We start from the raw sequence: 18788 nt of genomic DNA, 5'->3' as shown, positions 1-18788 counted from the left end.
CTAGGCTTCTCCTCCATCAGAGGGACTCTGTCCAAGCCCCTGCCTGAGTCACCCAGACAAGGAGGAGAATAAATTTCACGCAGTCGGCCTGGAAGTACCAGCCCCACACCCCATTAGGGAGGTCCTCAAGGCTCACTCTGGTCTCACCTTTGAGTCTCCCCTGTGGCCTGGCCTCCCCTTCTCTCAGACTGAGCCTGCAGCAGGCACCACCAGTTTAACAGCTGAGTGGCCTGGCACACACAGGGGAGCCCACTGCCTCCTCCCCAGCTCTTGCTCACAACAGCAGAACAGAGCTAGAGCCCCTGGTTTACTCAATTTGTGCCACTGTTGGTGTACCTACTACATGCCAGGCACCACAGTAGGCATTTTGCATGCGTTATGTCATCCTCATTACATCCCACAAATAATAGGCATCATCCTCATTCTACAGGTGAAGAAACTGTGGTACAGCCTTGTCCCAAACTGTGTGGCTAGTGAGTGGGGTGGGGTCTGAACTCAAACTCAGATCAGGACTCCTATGCCCACACACCTTCCCCGACTTGAGGCCTAGAATCTCCACTTTAAGTTTATTTTTAAGTTAAACCCATCAGTGTTATTCCTATTTTACACGAGGCTTGGGGAAAGAATAATTATACTCTTATATTTATAGTTCCCGGCCTCCAAGGAGTTCTGCTTCAAAACGGAAAGAAAAGTTAATGCTCTCACCTTTGCTCTCAGCAAAGACTCAAATTTTGGTTCTGATAAGGAAAGCAGGAGAATCATGGAACCTCCTCATTTTTCTTTCCATGTGGATATTTTTTATAAGGTTCTTATCATGCACCACTGGCAAAGCATTTAGGGAGCATCTGGCTTTCCTGAAACATGCAGCTGGTGCTTTCCTCACTAAACTCACCCCATCACCTTTCTGAGGAGCCAGGCTCCTCCAAACTCTTCACCAACATCATCAGCCTCATCAGGACAGTTGCAGGTTCCTGGGGACCCCTCATGTGCTCTATGCTTTGCCTGGTGCTTTAGGGATATTATTTCTGAAACCCATTTTAAAGATAAAGAAACTGAGGCTTCATGGCATTTAATATGCCTGGAGCCAGTCACAAACTAGTGAGCTCTAGAATCAGCATGCAAATGCACCCCTCCGCCTTGTCTTCTTGCACCCCAAGTGTGAACACATGGATTAAATGCACCCAAATGAGTCCAGAAATGCAGCTGTCTCCCTCTAAACCCCAGGGTTGTTCCAATCCAACTGTTCTGGAACTATTAGGCTGTGGGAGGAAGAAGTCAGAGAGCTTCCAAATATGCTGGGATTTAAACAGAGTTTCCAAAGGAAGCTGGATCTATGCACCCCAAAATCTGGACACAGAAAACCAAACTGGTTCTAAAGTCAACAAAAAAGAAAGCCCCCTGCTGAGAGGGGACAGCCCCTGGCCAGAGAACAGTTTTTATGTGAATTATTTTTTGTGGGTGGAGAAGAGAAGAAAAGAGCAATAGAAGCCTTGGGCAAGGAGTCCCGTGTTGCTGCTTGCATAAGCAGTTCAGTTTTTATCACTCCCCAAAAAGAACAACAAAAAATGTCACTTTCCAAAGAGTACAGAAAAAAAAAGAGTCACAAAGCCAACCGAGGCTTATGCATGAAATGGACTCCACACCAAGATGAACCCAGATCTCATGGCACCTTAGAATCTGTAACCACCTTGCCACCATTGAACATCATGCCTGCCTGGGTGAGCTAAAACTTGGGAGAAACAAGGAAAGCTCTTACATGGAATTCTCAGAGGCAGAGTATTGTTCACAAGGTAAGGAGGAGAATCAGCTGGTTCCATTTCCCATTCGATAATTTCCAGGAATTTTTATAGTTCTTAAAATTCAGGGGGAATGTGCATGTACAAAAGCAGTGGCAGGCTAGAGAGGACAGGGACCACCTGCTTGTCCCCCGAGATATGAATAACATTCTGCAAAGGGCTGAGGGCTCCAGAGAGGGCTTTGTTCAGAAAGAATGATCAGTCCCTAGAATTCTGTCCCAGAGGTTTATTGCTATGTTTAACAAAACTACCCCTGAAGCTTAGTAGGTATAAAACAACTATTTCATTGTGCTCATAATTTTATAGGTAAGAAATTTGGAAAGGGTGGTTAGACTCTTCACATGGTGGTGGCTGGGGCAACCGGGGCTGGAGGATCCACTTCCAGGATGACCTTCTCTGGATGGTGCCTCGGTGCTCCAGGCCTCCTCTCTTCTCCCCTCCCACTTCTCCTGCAGTCCCCATTGTGGCATCTCGTCCCCCAAGGCCTGTCAGAGCATGACCATCCAGGGGTAGTCTCACTTCTTCCATAGTGACTGGCTGTCCCCAAGACAGGCTGGAGGATCTTACACCATACTCTTCAAATCTAAGCTGTTTTCACCCTTGGTACTATAGGAGCCACAGGTTCTAAACTCCATGAGGACAGAGGCTGTGTCATTTTGTGTACACTGTTGCCTGTATCCCCAGCAGCCCTGCCATTGCTCGGTGTGAGTGAATAAATGAATGGAAGAAACCTCTTGTCTAAAAGGGTGCCAAAATGTCAAATCAGATACGTTTCAATTTACTTTAACTTCTAAAGCAAACATATCCTTGCATCCTTGTACAAGGGATCAACATGTCATAGAATCAGTGAGAGGGTGTCAAAGTTGAAAATCGCTGGGAAACCTGTAATTTTGGAGTCAGGAGACATAAACAGGGGTGCCAATCCAGCCACCTACTCATCTTGCACCAGGTAAATCTCTTTGGGGATAAGAAAGAAATATAAATAATGACTGAAAAAATCAGGACTGGCCCTGAGACCTTGGCGAATCAGTTCGATTTTCTAAGTCTGTTTCCTTAGCTACAAAATAAGGAAACTAACAGCTACCCTGCTTTCCTCAGGGGAGTAGGGGGCAGCTGAAGATAAAATGACTTAAGCTATATAAAAAGTCACAAAGCCTAGGAAATGCTTTGAAGACTATGACATGCCACGTAAAGGGTGGTGACTACTTCTCGCGGCCGTTTCAGAAGACAGTGGCCTAAAGCCAAGATCACGGACGGGATGAGCTGCCTCATGCTTTTTCCTCTGTCCTGTCCCTTCTGGGGCAGGCTCAGGTCTCTAAGGGACCTGACAGAGGGGCCAGCCCCACAGGGTGGGACTTTGCCTGAAGTGGGCATGAGGGGTTGGAGGCTAACTAAGTGGGAGCCCTGAGCGAGTCCCAGCCCCTGCCCCAGCGAGGTGAGTGGACACTGAGCAGCCCCTGGACAGCCCCACGGTGCTCTCGCCGGGCTGAGTTTCACCAGGAACGCCATGTGGCAAGCTCCACAGGGTGGCACCAAGGCCCATGCCCGGGAGCAGAGGGCCCTTCCTGCCAGGGCTCCCTCTGAAAACCTCAAGGCAAAGGACTCACAGAAAAGCTAATTAATAAACCTCTTTACTGAGAAAGGAAAGCAGAGCCTGACAAAGACGAGGGAGGAAAAAGATTTGGGGCCAGAGCCCACTCTGCTCTGTGCCAAGGTTCCTAAGAGTTTGACATTTGGAAAAGATCTGGCCTGCAGGAGCCAAGGATTCGGGACAGGGCTCCTTCTGGCTCCCGGGAGTGTCAAGAAGAGAAGGAGGAGGAGGAGGAAAATGACTCAGCTGAAATGAAGAGAAATGTATTTTTAAAAAGTGAAACGATGAAAGGCACAAAGGAACGAAATGGAGCCCCAGGACAGGGTCCAAGTGCCTTCTCAGAGTAAGTGGGGCAAATTTTCAAAAAGCTAGAGAGCTCGCCTGGGTTTCTTAGCCAAGAATAACACCATGAAAATGAAGACAGTCCTCTGGGTTCGCCAGACCCACCATTCTCAGACCCTCCCCTCCCAGGTCTCTGTTGGGGCCCGTGCCCACCTCTGCAGGAGAAACACTAACAGCCACCTGGCAGCAGAGACACTTCTCCTCGTTTCCAACTTGAAAAGTGCAGGCGAGGTCTGCAGCAAATGAGTTAGGGAGAAAGGCAAGCCCTGGGCTCACGTTCACCTAGTAAGGCAAGGACAGAAAGGGCGGTCCCATTGCTCCATCCAGTGCATGGGAACTGTCAGGGGGGCAGTGAGGAGAGGGAGATGGAAGGAGTCTCCCTCCCCAGAAGCTGCCAGAGCCCCATCCCTTTCAACAGCCAAGGTCAGGTGACCCTGATTGCAAAAGTGTCATTTTGAAATATTCAATGGAAAGCAAGCACAATAATGAGATATGAGAAGAAAGAGAAGCCACCGCCTCCACTGCTCAGACCTCCCTTCTCCAGGGTCATTCAGCAAACATCGCCTTCATACCTTCGTGCAGGGCTCCTACCTCTTCCTTAGCATGCCACGCCATGGAAACTCATATTACCAGGAAGCCAGCATGGCTGGGAGCACAATGACCAAAGCGACGGAGGACCCCCAGGAAGGAGATCAAACTCCCCTGCCCCAAGTGTCTCGAAGCAGGGCCAGGGTAGGAGGCTCCTCACAGCCCTCAGGAGAAAGCAGTCTAACTGTATTCCCCACATTCCAACAGAAAATAGCAAACCAGCAGAGAGCTCTGGCCCTCCAGCCCCTGGGTCATCCCAGTGCCTCCAAGAAAGGAAGCCATTCCTGTGACCCCTCCAGATGGTCACCAGCACCTGGTGGGGAGGTCCCCAGCCTCCTAATGGCTGCAGCTGTGCAGAAGGAATGGGGCCGGCTGCCCTCTGAGGCCCCCACTGCCAACCTTGAATGTCCTGAGATTCCTTTTCCAACCACCACTTGTCTATGCAAACATGTTAGGTCAAGAGGGAAGCCAGCTCCATACTTATATTTCCAAGCCTGGAGCCCCAAAAGCTGTGCCCGTTAGGGTCCTCTAGGAAGCAGAGACAGAATCAAACGCAGGGGAAACACTGCGAAGGATCATGTGAAGAACAGGTGTGGGTAGGCAGAGCCTCGGCCCGTGGTGCATTCTGACACTTTTGGAGGGACAGAGGGGCAGAAGGAGGGCCGGGTGGGACTGCAGTTCAGCCCCAAAAGTCCCTGCCAGGATGATGGGGATCCCCAGAGTGAAGCATGAGGCCTGTACTGGACAGACAGAGGCCCTGCTCCAGCACCCCTGCGTGCTCAGTCACTGCTGGGAGCAGCCTGGGAAGAGTGTGGCTCAGCAGGGACACCGTCAGGGGCCCTAACAGTGGGGCAGCTGGAAGCTGTGAGCAAACCTCATTCTTCACAGCAGGGAGATCTGAGCAGCACGCTCCTTGGCTACCTGAGGTCAACGCTTTTTTGAAAAAAAAGAAAGAAAAAACCTTGAAACAGAACACTGTGCTTAGTTCCTGAGACAGGTTCTACACATGGCAAGAGGCTTCACAGGGTTGTTGTAAGAAACAAAAAAGAGAAGGAACGGAACATTCATTTGCACACTGTAGGGTCCATACCTGGGGGTGACAAAATGGTGACTCATAGGCTAAATAGTGCCTGTAAGTGTGTTTTGTTTGACTTACATGTTGATTTTTTAAACACCAAGTTCGTTGCAAGCATGTGCAAGCCACAAAAATCCAAATTTCCAGCATCTTTTCAAGAAGGAAAACATCTACCAATACTGAGCCCACATTCCAGTTCGACACAGTCCCCAGCACTCCCTATTGTCCCCTACCCTGTCCACTTCACTCAAGGGCTTCACCAGCCTGGCCCTTGTAGGCCTCCTGCCCAAATTCACAGGTGTATCTAAGCTATTCATGGTCATCCCATTTCTTAGGGGGATATAAAGAAGAACATTCAGGAAACCAAACAAGAGTTCCTGAAAATTAGAATAAAAGAGAAAAAATAAAAAATACAATAAAACAGTTGGAAGATACATCTGAGAAAATCTTTCAGAAAGAAATAGACCATGGAAGGAAAAAGATAAGAAAGCTAGAAGATCAGTCTAGGAGATTTAACACCCAAGTAGTAAGAGCGTTAGAATGAAGGAACAGAGAAAATGGTAGAGAGAAAATTATCTAAGAAATAGTACAGAACTGAATGATAAGAGATTCCAGATATAAAAGGCCTGCAGAGAACCCAAGGCAGTCAATGAAAAGTTTCCCAACAAGACACATTCTTGTGAAATTTTGAAACTCCTACTGATAAAAAAATCCCAAAAGGTTCCCAGAGCAGGGAAAAAGTCACATAATAAGGATCAAGAATCAATATGGCATCAGACTTCTCAACAGCAACTTTGGAAGCCAAAAGGCAGAGGCTCGATGATTCAGCCTGCCGAGGGAAAATAATTCTAAACCTAATCAGATCATCAATCAAGTGGGCTACTATCAAGAGGTATTTCAGGCATGGAAGGTCTCAAAACATTTCCTTCTCAAGTATCCTTTTGCATGGAGCTCCTGGGACCGTGCTCCACCAAAAATGAAGGAGTACACTGGCTAAGACATGATCTGATTTGCGAAGCAGAGATCCAGCCCAGGAAAAAGGGCAGGGTCCCAGAACGTGCAGATGTGCAGTGGTGGAGAGAGCAGCCAGCCCCATTGGGAGGCGGGGACAGGAGGGGCTGCAGGTGATCATTGCATGGCTCTCTCAGACGGCTTGGGGACAAGTCAGTTATGATTAAATTAGGCATAGATAACTAAGGAAGCCAAAAATGAGCAAAAGACTTGAACAGGCATTTCACAAATGAAGATGTTCAAACAGCCCATAAGCACATGAAGGGGGCCTCAATATCATTAGTCATCAGGAAAATGGAAATTAAGACCACAATGACAATCACTATCCACCCAGCAGAGTAGATAAAATTAAGAATAACAGACAAGCCCAAGTGTTACAAGTCAGCAAAGCTACTGGAACTCTCATTTGCTACCGGCAGGAGCATGAATGGTACAACAACTTTGGAAAACTCTTTGGCAGTTCTTTTTATTTTATTTTGGTTTTTTTTTTTTGGTTGTTTTTTTTTTTTGTTTTTTTTGTTTTTTTTTTTGAGACAGAGTCTTGCTCTGTTGCCCAGGCTGGAGTGTAGTGCAATCTTGACTTGCTGCAACCTCCACCTCCCAGGTTCAAGCGATTTTCCTGCCTCGGCCTCCTGAGCAGCTGGGATTACAGGTGTGTGCCACCATGCCTGGCTAGTTTTTAGTAGAGACAGGGTTTCACCATGTTGGCCAGGCTGGTCTTGAACTCCTGACCTCAAGTGATCCACCCACCTCGGCCTCCCAAAGTGCTGAGGCACCGCACTCAGCTGGCAGTTTCTTATAATGTTAAACATACACCCATCAATGGCCCAGCAATCCCAGTCTCAGGAATATCCAGAAAAGTGAGTGCCTATGTCCACAAAGATACTGGTACAAGAGTATTATAGCCAAAAACTGGACCAGCCAAATGCCCATCAAATAAGAGATGGATAAACAGAGTGTGGTGTTTCCATCCAAAGAATATTACTCAGCAATTAAAAGGAATGAATGGCTGATTCACACCACAACTTGCAGATCTCAAGACATCATGAAGCCAGGCAGAAAAGGACACATGTAGTAGGAGTCTATTCATATGAGATTCAAAAACAGGAAAACTAATCTATGGGAATAGAAGTCAAAACAGTGATTATATCTGGAGAGAAAAGCCTAGGCAGGTAATAATTGGACGGAGACACAAGGGAACCCTCAGGGATGACAGGAATGTTCTATATCTTAGCCTTGGGGGAGGTGTCACAGGAGATCATGTGTAAAAGTCATTAAGCTGTGCACTGAAGATTTGTACATTTTACTACATGTAATTTGTTCCTCCACAAAGTACTGAAAGAAAAGAGAACTAGACACATCCCAAAAGATACATTATTAATTCCATGCAAAGTAAAGAGTTATTTTCAAAAAGAAAATGTCATCTTAAAACGCTCCCTGTATAGGGACTGAGCTCAGATGTGAACAATATTCACACGGGTGTAATAAGGGACAATTGCACAATATGTGGATTCAGCCAGACATCTGTGCTGGGAGGAGGAGCAGAGGGACAGTGTTTGGAGGCAGTAGCAGAGGATTGGGGGTGAACAGAGAGCTGAATCCCAGTATTTTGTAGGAAGATATCAATAGATAACATCTAAAATAAAATAAACACATAAACAAGACATAGCAGCAGAGCTCTGTTGTTCAGACATCTGGAGGGAAATATTAGAAGAGACAGCTCAAGAGCAGCAAGTGATTGCCTCTGGGAGAAGACTCAGCAGTGGGAAACCATAGCGTAAGATACAGCTACATGTAACTTGGTTCTGCTCCAATCAGTTTTAGCAAAAAGAAACTGGAACTCAAAACAAAAGCCCTTAATTAAAACAGAAATGTGGCCGGGCATGGTAGCTCACGCCTGTAATCCCAGCACTTTGGGAAGCTAAAGCAGGTGGATCACCTGAGGTCAGGAGTTCGAGACCAGCCTGGCCAACTTGGTGAAACCCCATCTGTACTAAAAATACAAAAATTAGTTGGGTATGGTGGCAGGTGCCTGTAATCCCAGCTACTTGGGAGGCTGAGGCAGGAGAATCGCATGAACCTGGAGGCAGAGGTTGCAGTGAGCCGAAATCATGCCATTGCATTCCAGCCTGGGTGACAGAGTAAGACTCCATCTCAAAAAAAAAAAAAAAACAGAAATGTATTTCTATCTCAGACAAAAGGCTGGAGCTTGGCATCTCAGGGCTGCTCCAAAAAGTTCTAGAAGACTGGAGCTCCTTTTTCTCACTGCTACACCATGCATGGCCTCCATTTCCAAGATGACCTTCTAGATCAATATGGCTGCTCCAGCTCCAGCCATCAAATCCACCTTCCAGTCAGCAGGATGGAAGATGGAAGGGACAAAGATGAAAAAGAGTACACACCATCTGTCTTTTTAGACCGTTTCCCCCGAAGCTACTACATAACACTTCTGGCCAGAACCAAGTCTCCACTGGCCAGAACCTAGTCCCATGGTGACTCCTAGGTGCAAAGGAGGCTGGAAAATACCGTCTATATTCTGGAGCGCCATAGCCAGCTATGGAAGTAGGGAGTCTCTGCCATTAAGACTTGTAAAAGTTGTCAACTATCTATTGGTATTACTTTGATAAAATGTAAAATGTAAACAAAAATAAACAGCATGAGCTGCCAATAGACAAAGTGAAGAGCACTTGGGCAGGGTGCATTGGTCCTAAAGTGCAACCCTGGGCAGATAGTAGGGATGCCTGATGAGATGAGGACCACCAGCCAGGCCCCCCAGCCCAGCCCAGCCCAGGAACCAAAAGAGGAGCTCCAGGAGGAAGACTGAGAAGCTGGCCTGGCAGAACGAAGGTATTACGTGCACGCTGTCACTATGGGGCCAAAGAACTCCATGTCAACAGCCTTGCTGATCGCCTCAAATACTGAACTCTTTCTGGCCTTCCACATTTACACCAGTGTTTGAAAAAAATATTGTCTCACGATGCCCGCCAGTAAGGTGGAAATGGCTATTCCAACTTTACAGATCAGGAAACAGACTCTCAGAGGTAAAGCAACTTCCCTCAGGTTGTAACTGGAGGGCACTACTCTTAACCTCAGGAATCCAAAGACCTAGTCCAGGTTTCTCTCCTCCGAGGGGTCTGGGCGGCCACCCGCAGCTTTTGGGTTCTCTGCAGGGCCAAATAGGGCCTGTCAATAAGTCACAAGAAGCAATGATTCATTTGAAGACAAGATACACAACAGGGAGGCCCGGTGGGATGAGCAGTCCTGTTTCCTAGGAAGTCAGCCTTCTGCAGGGCTGAAAGAGTACACAGTTAGCAGGGAGGATCCCCTTCTGCAAACACCAGCACAGCAGTTTCCAGACAAAGAGAAAGTGCTGCTGCTGCTAGCCGGGAGCTGCAGTTATTTCAATCTTCAAAGGGCTTTTGTCAAGACGAGGCCACGAGCTGGAGCATATAGAATTCCAAGCTTTTCCCTTCCGATTCCTCCAAAACCAGAAGGGAAAGTTGTTCTTCACTACTCGAACAATATTTGCCCCCTGAGTACCATCTGAGAATCCCAGAATGCTTCACTAACATTTCTGAATAAAACTGCAGAACCTCCACGTGACCTTGGGACGATCATTGCCTCTCGCCGCACCCCACGTGTCATGGAAGGTGCTGGAGAGACACTGGTTCTTGGAGAGAAGGAGGCAAATTGGCAGAGGGCTGAAGGAGTTTACTGTCCCCAGAACCAGGCCTAGCCACGCCTGTCTGGATGCAATGAATGCATGAGGACCGGCCAAAGCCCGGAGCTCAGATGGTCCAACCAAGAGGGGCAGGCAGATTAGGGAGAGCCAGGCAGACAGAAATAGGCGAAGAGCAGAGCAGAAATGTGCAGAGCCTGGCAACAGGGACCTCGCTGGAGGTTCCTGGACAGGGCTCAGCACCTGCAAAGACTCGGATGGAGGCAGGAACCCCCGCCCCCAGATGGAATCAGGTTTCAAGTGAAGAATCCGGGTAGAGCTGAGTCAAGGCGGGGTCACTGAGAAACAAGACAGGAGAGGGGCCTGCTGGGGCTGTAGGTCACAGTGAGGTGACGACGTCATGTTGACTCAGCCAGAGAGACATTGGAGGAACTGTTCACACTCCCCGGCTGGTCACAGAACTGATGCCAGAGTCTGCAGTTGAGGCAGCTTCAAATGTTAGGGGTCAATGGAGACTGAATGGGCACCACGGAGGCAATTTGCTCAGCAGCGACTGCTGTGCCCCTCCCCCTGTTTTCTTACTGAGGGAAGTCTTTCTCCAAGTCATCAGAGCCAAGCAGGTGACCTTCAGTGCAGGCCTGCCACCCTCCGACAGCCCCCAGAACGAATCCCCGCTCCTCCTTGACCCCTCCCCAGACTCCTCCAGCTTGAATGAACCTTCCCAATGTGTGAGTTTCATCTCTGACCCAATTTAAATCTTCTATTTTAAAAAAAGTTTTTTTTTAAGATGTTCCCCAGATGTTTAATTGTATGTTGCCCCGGCTGGTCTCAAGCTCCTGGGCTCAATCGATCCTCCTACTTCGGCCTCCAAACTGCTGTGATTACAGGGGGTGAGCCACTTATAATAATAGAAGGCCCGGCCTTCTCTTAGTGTGTTTAAATGACTTACTCTCACTCCACCCCAGCCTCCAGCACACTGTCACACAACCAGAAGAGTTTAGTAAATATCTTTGTTGTTGCTTTTTTTTCTACTTGACTTGAAAATATCTAGTTAAGGACATAAAAGTGCAATACCATCAAATGACAATATACAAATAAGCACAAAAGGATACCACACAAATAACAGTTATCAATCCTGAGGGAGCGTTGAAAAGAAGTGAATCTGTAAGTCAGGGTACTGATCTAGGAAGGCTGCATGGAGGAGGTGAGTTCTGAACCAGCTACTGGGAAAAAATAGAGTTTGGGTTAATAGATTAGATGTATTTTGGTTGTAAGCAACAGCTATCTAATTCAAAGTAGTTTAAGACAAAGAAAAAAGAAAAAGGATGGAAGGAGGAAAACAAGAGGGAAGGAGGAATACATAAAGGAAAAAATAGAGGACACTATATTGCCCCAGGTAATGGGAAACAGGCATGGCCGGTTCCAGGTGCTCAAATGATACCATCAGGAATCCACTTCTCTCCATTCAGCTTTCTTCTGTGATAGCTTCATTCCCAGGCAGACTTCCTGCAAGGTCCCGGAGTTAAATCCACAGTTTTGCAACCCCAGCAGGAAGAGGGATCTTCTCTTTTTCAGTAGTTGAGGGGCACATTTAAAACACACACACACACACACACACACACACACTTTTGTTGTAAAGAGATACTAGCGCGATGATTTGTTCCCGCAGTTTAACTCGGCCTGTCCTGAGTAATATATGCTTCACTGGTCTAGCTTGGGACACACACTCATCCCGGCGGCCAGAGGGGCACAGTGCTCTGATTGGCCAGGCTGAGTCAGTCCAGCCTCCAGCCATGGATCTGAGGGCCAGCCCCACCCTAATCACAGGGTTTGAGATTTCCTTCAAAAGAAAATCAAGATGAGGTTGCCAAAAGAGAGAGGGGAATTGGTCACTGGACAGCAAAACTCAGCAGGGCTCAGCAAGCACTTGGCAGAAGGTGGAGGGAGGGTGGGCATCCTTCACCTCAACAGTTTCTGGATCTGGGGCCCACCACTCTGTCTAATCCCCCCTCCCCCCACCACAAGGCACATGTACAAAGATGCCAAGCTCCCTGCCTCCCCACGGGTTCCTCAGGAGAGCTTGGGGCTCCCAGCGCAGGCACAGGTTCTAGCCTTCCAGGTCCACCACCTGCTGTAGCCAAGACTCCCCGCTGAGACAATCTCCCAGCCCTGCAGGGAGACCTGAAGGTGACCGAGGGTGACCTGGAAGCCAAGCATCCACACCTTCCTGATGCTCACACATCATTCCCGCAAAGCCCATTCCTCCGTGAACTGAGCGAAGCCATCCACACTTCTAGCCCTGCCATTCCCCTACATATTTTTAACCTCCTGGGCTCAAGAGTTCAATCCTGCTTCTCTGCCTCTCCCACAGCCCCTGAATCCAGCCAGAGTCCGCACGTCACACTTCCTGCAGCAGGCTCGAGGGTCAGCAGTTCATCCAATTGAGCCATAGCTTGGGGGGGGTCCTCATAAGCATGACATCCTCCCCCAAAGCTCCAGCAGCTGTGTTTCCCCCTTGCTCGGAAGGAAAGAGACCAAGCAGAGCAGCAGAAAGAATTTCGTGCTGCAGAAATGCTCAGGGTAGGACTCACGGGTCAAAGGTCAGACTCTCAGGATTTCAGGCAGGTCATTTTTTTTTTTTTTTTTTTTTTTGGTTTCTGCCTTGGTTTTCCTGTTGGCAAAATGGGGGCGAAAGGGGCAATTTTAGGAAAGCAAACAAGCCTGTGATAGGGTACCAGCCTCTCCATTCCAGCTCCACTGGGTCCAACAGCAGTCCAGAATCAAGCCAATCCTGCTACAGAGAACTTTCCAGACTCCCACACTCACTTTAGGAAAGAGAACTGAGAGCTGAGCATGGTGGCTCTCACCTATAATCCTAGCACTTTGGGAGGCTGAGGTAGGAGGACCATTTGAGGCCAGGAGCTCAAGACTTGTCTGGGCAGCATAGTGAGACCCTGACACTGAAAGAAAGAAAGGAAGAGAGGAGGGAAGGGAAGGAAGGAGGGAAGGAAGGAAGGAAGGGAAGGAAGGAAGGAAGGGAAGGAAGGAAGGAAGGAAGGAAGGGGAAGGGGAAGGAAGGAAGGAACGGGAAGGAAGAAAAGAAAGAAAGAGAAAGAAAGAGGAAGGAAGGAAGGAAGGGAGGGAGGGAGGAGGGAGGAAGGAAAAGAAAGAAAGAAAGAAAGAAAGAAAGAAAGAAAGAAAGAAAGAAAGAAAGAAAGAAAGAAAGAAAGAAAGAAAGAAAGAAAGAAAGAAAGAGAAAGAAAGAAAGGAAAGAAAGAGGGAGGGAGAAAGAAAGAAAGAAAAGAGAACTGAGGGACTGAGGGTCTAGCTAAGCGTGCGTGGTTAGTTCTTTGTTGACACCATCCTCTGGGTAGAGTAGAAAGCCAGAGGGTTGAGCTATCAGCTGATGGCCTAATGACTGCTAAGCATCTCTTGAAGGTGACCAGAAGCTGGCCAAGAAACAGAAGCAGAACAGTTCACGGTGTCCCCAAAACACAGGCCTGGCCTCCTACACTGCGCCTGAGAGCACCGTAGGAAGGGGCGCTGCTGGGAACTCACAGCCTGCCACACTGAGTTCCGTGCCCATTTATAAAGGCAACGAAGGCCACAGAGACAGAGAGTCTGCAGTCTGGCGAGGGGCTTGAAGAGAATTAAACATGCAACGAGGTCAGAAGAGACAACAGAGAGATAGATCCCAGCTGTTAGTCTAGAACTCAAAAGTTATTTATTTAAAAAAAAACACACAGTAGAAAATTTTAAAATCTAGCCAACGCACCTTCTATGCTCTAGGTTGGGATGAATACAACTGAATATAAGGTTCCAAACCTTCTGGGAAGCAATGCTGACCATAAGGCCTACGTGCGGAAGGGGCTTCAAAAAGCCGGATCCAGCGAAATCATTTAAACAGAAATAGAGTGAGTTCTGGCCATTGTATTAGATGACTTCAGTTACCAGTAGCAGCCACCGAATTCACACTGGCTTAAGCCAACAAGGAGGATTTACTGGTTCATTTGACTAAAAAGGTCAGGGTCCAAGCTTCAGGCATAGCTAGATCCAGGCTCAGACAGGGCCGTGAGGCCTCCACCCTCTCTTCTCAGTGTCTCATCTCTGCCTCCCTCTGTAGGAGGATGCCACATGGCATTGCCAAGGCTGCAGGCTCCCAGCCTCCTTCCCACGGGCAATCCCAGGGAAAAAGGAGTTTCTCCTCCCAAGGGTCCTCATTGGTCCTGTTTGTGTCACTGTCACTGTGGTCAGGGACAGGGAATACACTGATTGGGCAGACCTGGGCCACATAAGGAGGCCCTGATACAAGGGTCTTGAATTTGGGAGGCCTGGGCTGGAAACAGAAAAGGGAGTCATGCCGAATGAGGTGGGTCACACCTGTAATTCCAGCACTTTGGGACGCCAAGGCGGGAAGATCACTTGAGGCCAGGAATTCAAGACAAGCCTGGGCAACATAGCACAGAGACCCTGTCTCTACCGAAAAAATTTTAATTAGCTGGCATGGTGGCACGCGCCTGTAGTCTTGGCTACTCTGGAGGCTGAGGCAGCAGGATCACTTGAGCCCAGGAGTTAGAGGTTACAGTGAGCTATGATTGCCCCACTACAATCAGAGTGGTGCTCAGAGCAAGACAGAAGGAAGGGAGGGAGGAAAGGGAAAGCAAAGGGAGTTCCTGGGATACAGATGGAACCCGGGGTTACCCAACTTTGCCACTGACTAGCTGTGGGGCCTTAGGCAAGTCATTACCCCTCCATGAACCTCTGTTTCCTCATCTGTAGATGAGGCTCACGATACCTACTGGGGATGGCTGCCGTAGAGATTAAGCATGATAAGTTACAAAACTTAACTAGCACAGGACACTAGCAAACAGTAGCTACTAGTATTCTTTTCTCTATGTCTTCCATTTGTTTCTCCCTTCAGTTTCCCTCTGCCTTGTTTCCACTTTAAGACGGCCAAGGGCTGGCCCTTCAGCATCACTCAGCATCCTGGGAAGTGCAGAGGCTAAAGAGAGGGCCTGTCCTGCCATTCATTCCCACGTGTTCTTGGGAGCCCTGATGTGAGAAACAAATTGGGGATGCCAGGGGCCAGCCAGGAGGCTGAGGTTGAGATGGGGTTCCAAGGGGCTGGGAGAGCAGGGAGTTCCATCCGCACTGGCACCACCTGAGAATGTCCAATGCAGAGCCCCCAAGAACACAGCTTTGGTTTGGAAGCATCAAGGCGGCAGGAATGGAGCTGGGACTGCCAAGCGGGAGGGCGGGAGCAGGAAAGGGAAGCAAAGGGAAGAGAAGGGGCAGAGAAATGACCCATGGAATCCAACAGCTCATCAGGGGTGGGAGGCCTCCTCGGTAAGGCTCTAGGGCCTGGCTGGGGCCATCCCTGAGTTCTGAGAGATTGGTGAAATTCTTTGAATTCAGAAAAACATCAGGACAGCCCGACCCACTGTTTCTGGAAAGGGTCACCCAATCACGACAGCAGCGCTTATGGCCAGGATGCCGGGTGGGAATCCAGTGAGGGACAGTCACAGGGAAGAAAGAGTGGCAGCCGTTTCAAAAGAGCAGCCATCCCGAAACCCTCGCACGCCCTTCCCTTCGTCTCTGCATTCACAAGAGTCTTCTCACCGAGAATGCCTTCCAGACCTTCCTGCAGGCAGTGAGAGTTCTCCAGCTGAGAAGAGCCCCCTTTCTCCTTTTCCCATCCGCCCTGCAGCCCAGAGGAACCGTCCATTCTACAGACAAGAGAGCTGAGAAGGGAGGCTGGCAGGAGAGCAGGGAGAGCAGATGATGCTGGGTGTCTGTCACTCCTGGATTGGGGCACCTTGGCAAGTCTCATTTCCTTGTCTGGAAAGTTGAAATAACTACTTCTCACAGGGTTTCCAAAAGGAACAAACATAATGTATTTGAAAGTACTTTGCAAAATCTCAGGAGCAGTTTAAATGCTAGTTTTTAATATTATTATGAACACTTGCAGAAGCGAGTCCTCTGCCCCTCACTCACCTGCAACCTCTGTGTGGCAGATGCTGCCATGGCCGTGCCCCACCATCACACCAGCACACTCCGTGCTGACACACACACCTGTGCCTCTCTCCCTGGAAGCTTTCCCAAGGCCTGCGCATGGGGCAGGCAGAGGTGCTGGGAAGCTGGTAGCCATAGGAGCAGCCTTTAGCTGGGACAGACACTCCTGCTGTTTTTACCTGCTTGGAGCCCACTCTGTCTTCAGGTAACTGCACGACAGTATGGGGGCAAGGGGAAACTCCCCTCAATCCATGTGCTACAGTTGTGGGGACCAGTCCCTCCCAGCAATCCCAGGATAGCCAATCAATATTGGAGCTACTAGGGAATGAGCCTGTATCTGTCCCCAGGCCAGGGGACTCACAGTGGGGAGGCAGCTGGAGCTGGCAGCAGAGGCCTGCCTGAGAAGGCAGTGGTCTTCGGTGGGCTTCCCGGGAAATAGATTCAAGACAGAAAATTGCAAGGTTTGTTGCGAAGAGCAGTCAAGAGATACCCCTGCACGGAATGACCAGGCAGGAGTGGGTAGCGGGAAAGCCGGCCCACCGTGCCATAGTAAGTGAGGCCGCTGCTGGTCCTACAAGGAGATCTGAACATTGTGACCCTGAAGAGTAGTCCCAAGGGCATCAGGAGTCAGCAGCCACGGGCCAGCCCACTGGAGGTGGGGCGTGACCTTGGGTGAGGTGTTCCTGGAGTCCAAGGGCGATTCCTGGTGAGGGGAGGGTAGGGAGGTATTGGCGGGCCCCAGCGTCAGCAGCTCAGGGACCATGGGCCCTGAGGAGGGGCTGGAGCTGCACGCGCAGCCTTCCTCGACAGAACCCGACTCTGAAGAAAGCAGGGATGGGCCAGAGCAAGGAAAGCGCACAGGTGGCCTGTGTGACCCCAGGACCCACTGCCCAAGGAAGGCTCAGATTGGGGAGGTGATGCAGTCACTGCAGTGGAAACAGCCCCGTTTCCTGCGTTTGTCGCAGGACAGCCTCTGGCCAGAGTTCCTCCTGGGAGAAAATGTAGGGGCAGGTCAGAGTCCAGAGAAAGCTGGAGGGGATGCATGTGTCCCCACCCTTACAGATACCCTCCGCTGGGTACATTACCCATTCGATCATGTCCTCGGTGCACACTCATTAGTGCTGACCATGGGTGGGGTGGGGGATGGCACAGAGGTGAGCAAGGGGCACTGCCATCCTTGACAAGCAGCAGGGGCTTCCCTGCTCCACCTGCTACCCTAGGGGCCCCCTGGCTTGGAAGCCCAGAGGCAATACTTCAAAGGCCTCTAGTTCTCCGCCCCCAGGTCCTCCCCTGGCAGCAGAACTCTGGCACATCGCTGGCCTTTTCTGAGTCTGACTCCCTCATCAGAGTGGCGGCGCAGCTTGCTGGGAGGCAGGAACGCAGCAGCTCAGCACATATGTTTTGGGGCTCCATGGCTGGATTCAAATACTAGCTTACTATTAGCTGTGTAAATGACTAGCTATGTAACTATGGGCAAGTCATTTTTCCGGCCCTCAGTTTTGCCACCTGTAACATAAAGATCATAATAGTTTTTATGTCATAGGCTGTTGAGAGGATTTCATGAGCTCGGCGGCTAGCACATAAAAAATCACTCAGTGATGAGAGCCACTATCTCAGTGTTGTTGTTATTGTTATTATTAGGCTTGGGGGATGAAAAGATGTCTTCAGCAAGACATTTCAAAATCCACAAATTTAAGAGAGATGACTCACAACCTAAAATTCCATTTTGTCACTCCTTTATCTCTCTGCTTTCTTGTCTTCTGGGACCTTCTTTGCAAAATTGCCCAAGCGCTTACCCTCTGTGGATGAGCAGTGCAGAAACGGATGGCCAGAAATCAGACAAGGAAAGGGAAAAAGCTATAGCCACAGACAGCAGCTGGAAAATCAGACCGGGATGTAAGTGTTGGCATCTGATTAAATGGGTGAATGCCCGTGGAGCTTTAAAACAGGCCTGGGTTAGAATTCTGCCTCTGCCACTTATGATCTGGGTGACTTCTGGCAAGAGGTTTAACCTCTCGGAGCCCCATTTCAGCGGTAAAATGGGGAGAATAATACGTAACTCACAGGGCTTGAAAAGGATTAAATGAGATAATGTATGCATTCTTGGCAGAAAATAGATGCCCAATGAATGTCAGCTCCCTTTCCCAGAAGATGCATGCCAAGCCAAGCAGTGGAGTGGGTTGCCTTTACCAAACACAGGGATAAAATCAAGGGTCTCGTTCCAAGCACAGCCCAGTGACCACTTACATTATACACACTGAGGTCTTTGTATTAGGACCGAGGTCCTTACAATGAGTCTCTGGGCTGGCAACTCCATAGCTAGGATCTGGGGAGCTGCCTTTAACAAGAACACATGTATTGCCTAGCTCATCCCTAGTCCTGGGGTTCTGTGGTCCATGAGACCTAGTGCTCACCCAATGAGGTGCCCATGGCCCTATTTCTTGGCTCCTCACCCCGCCACCCACAAGGAGGGGGCCAGCTGTAGTCATTCGCATTTCACCAAGGCAGCTGATGGAGGAGAGGGACAGAGAGTGCATTGGTCTCGAGCAATCCCTCCGAACCTTTCAGACAATCCCTGTCCTAACCTATCCTTGCAGATGAGGATTCATGAGCCTCCAGAGGCCTGGGAGCATCCGGGTCTCAATGACCACATTGACATCCTTCAGCTGGGCACCTGAGCCCACTGCCCACCCC

This window comes from Papio anubis, chromosome 5, assembly GCF_008728515.1.
Source record: "Papio anubis isolate 15944 chromosome 5, Panubis1.0, whole genome shotgun sequence".
Lineage (NCBI taxonomy): Eukaryota > Metazoa > Chordata > Mammalia > Primates > Cercopithecidae > Papio > Papio anubis.
This window is presented reverse-complemented; position numbering follows the sequence as displayed.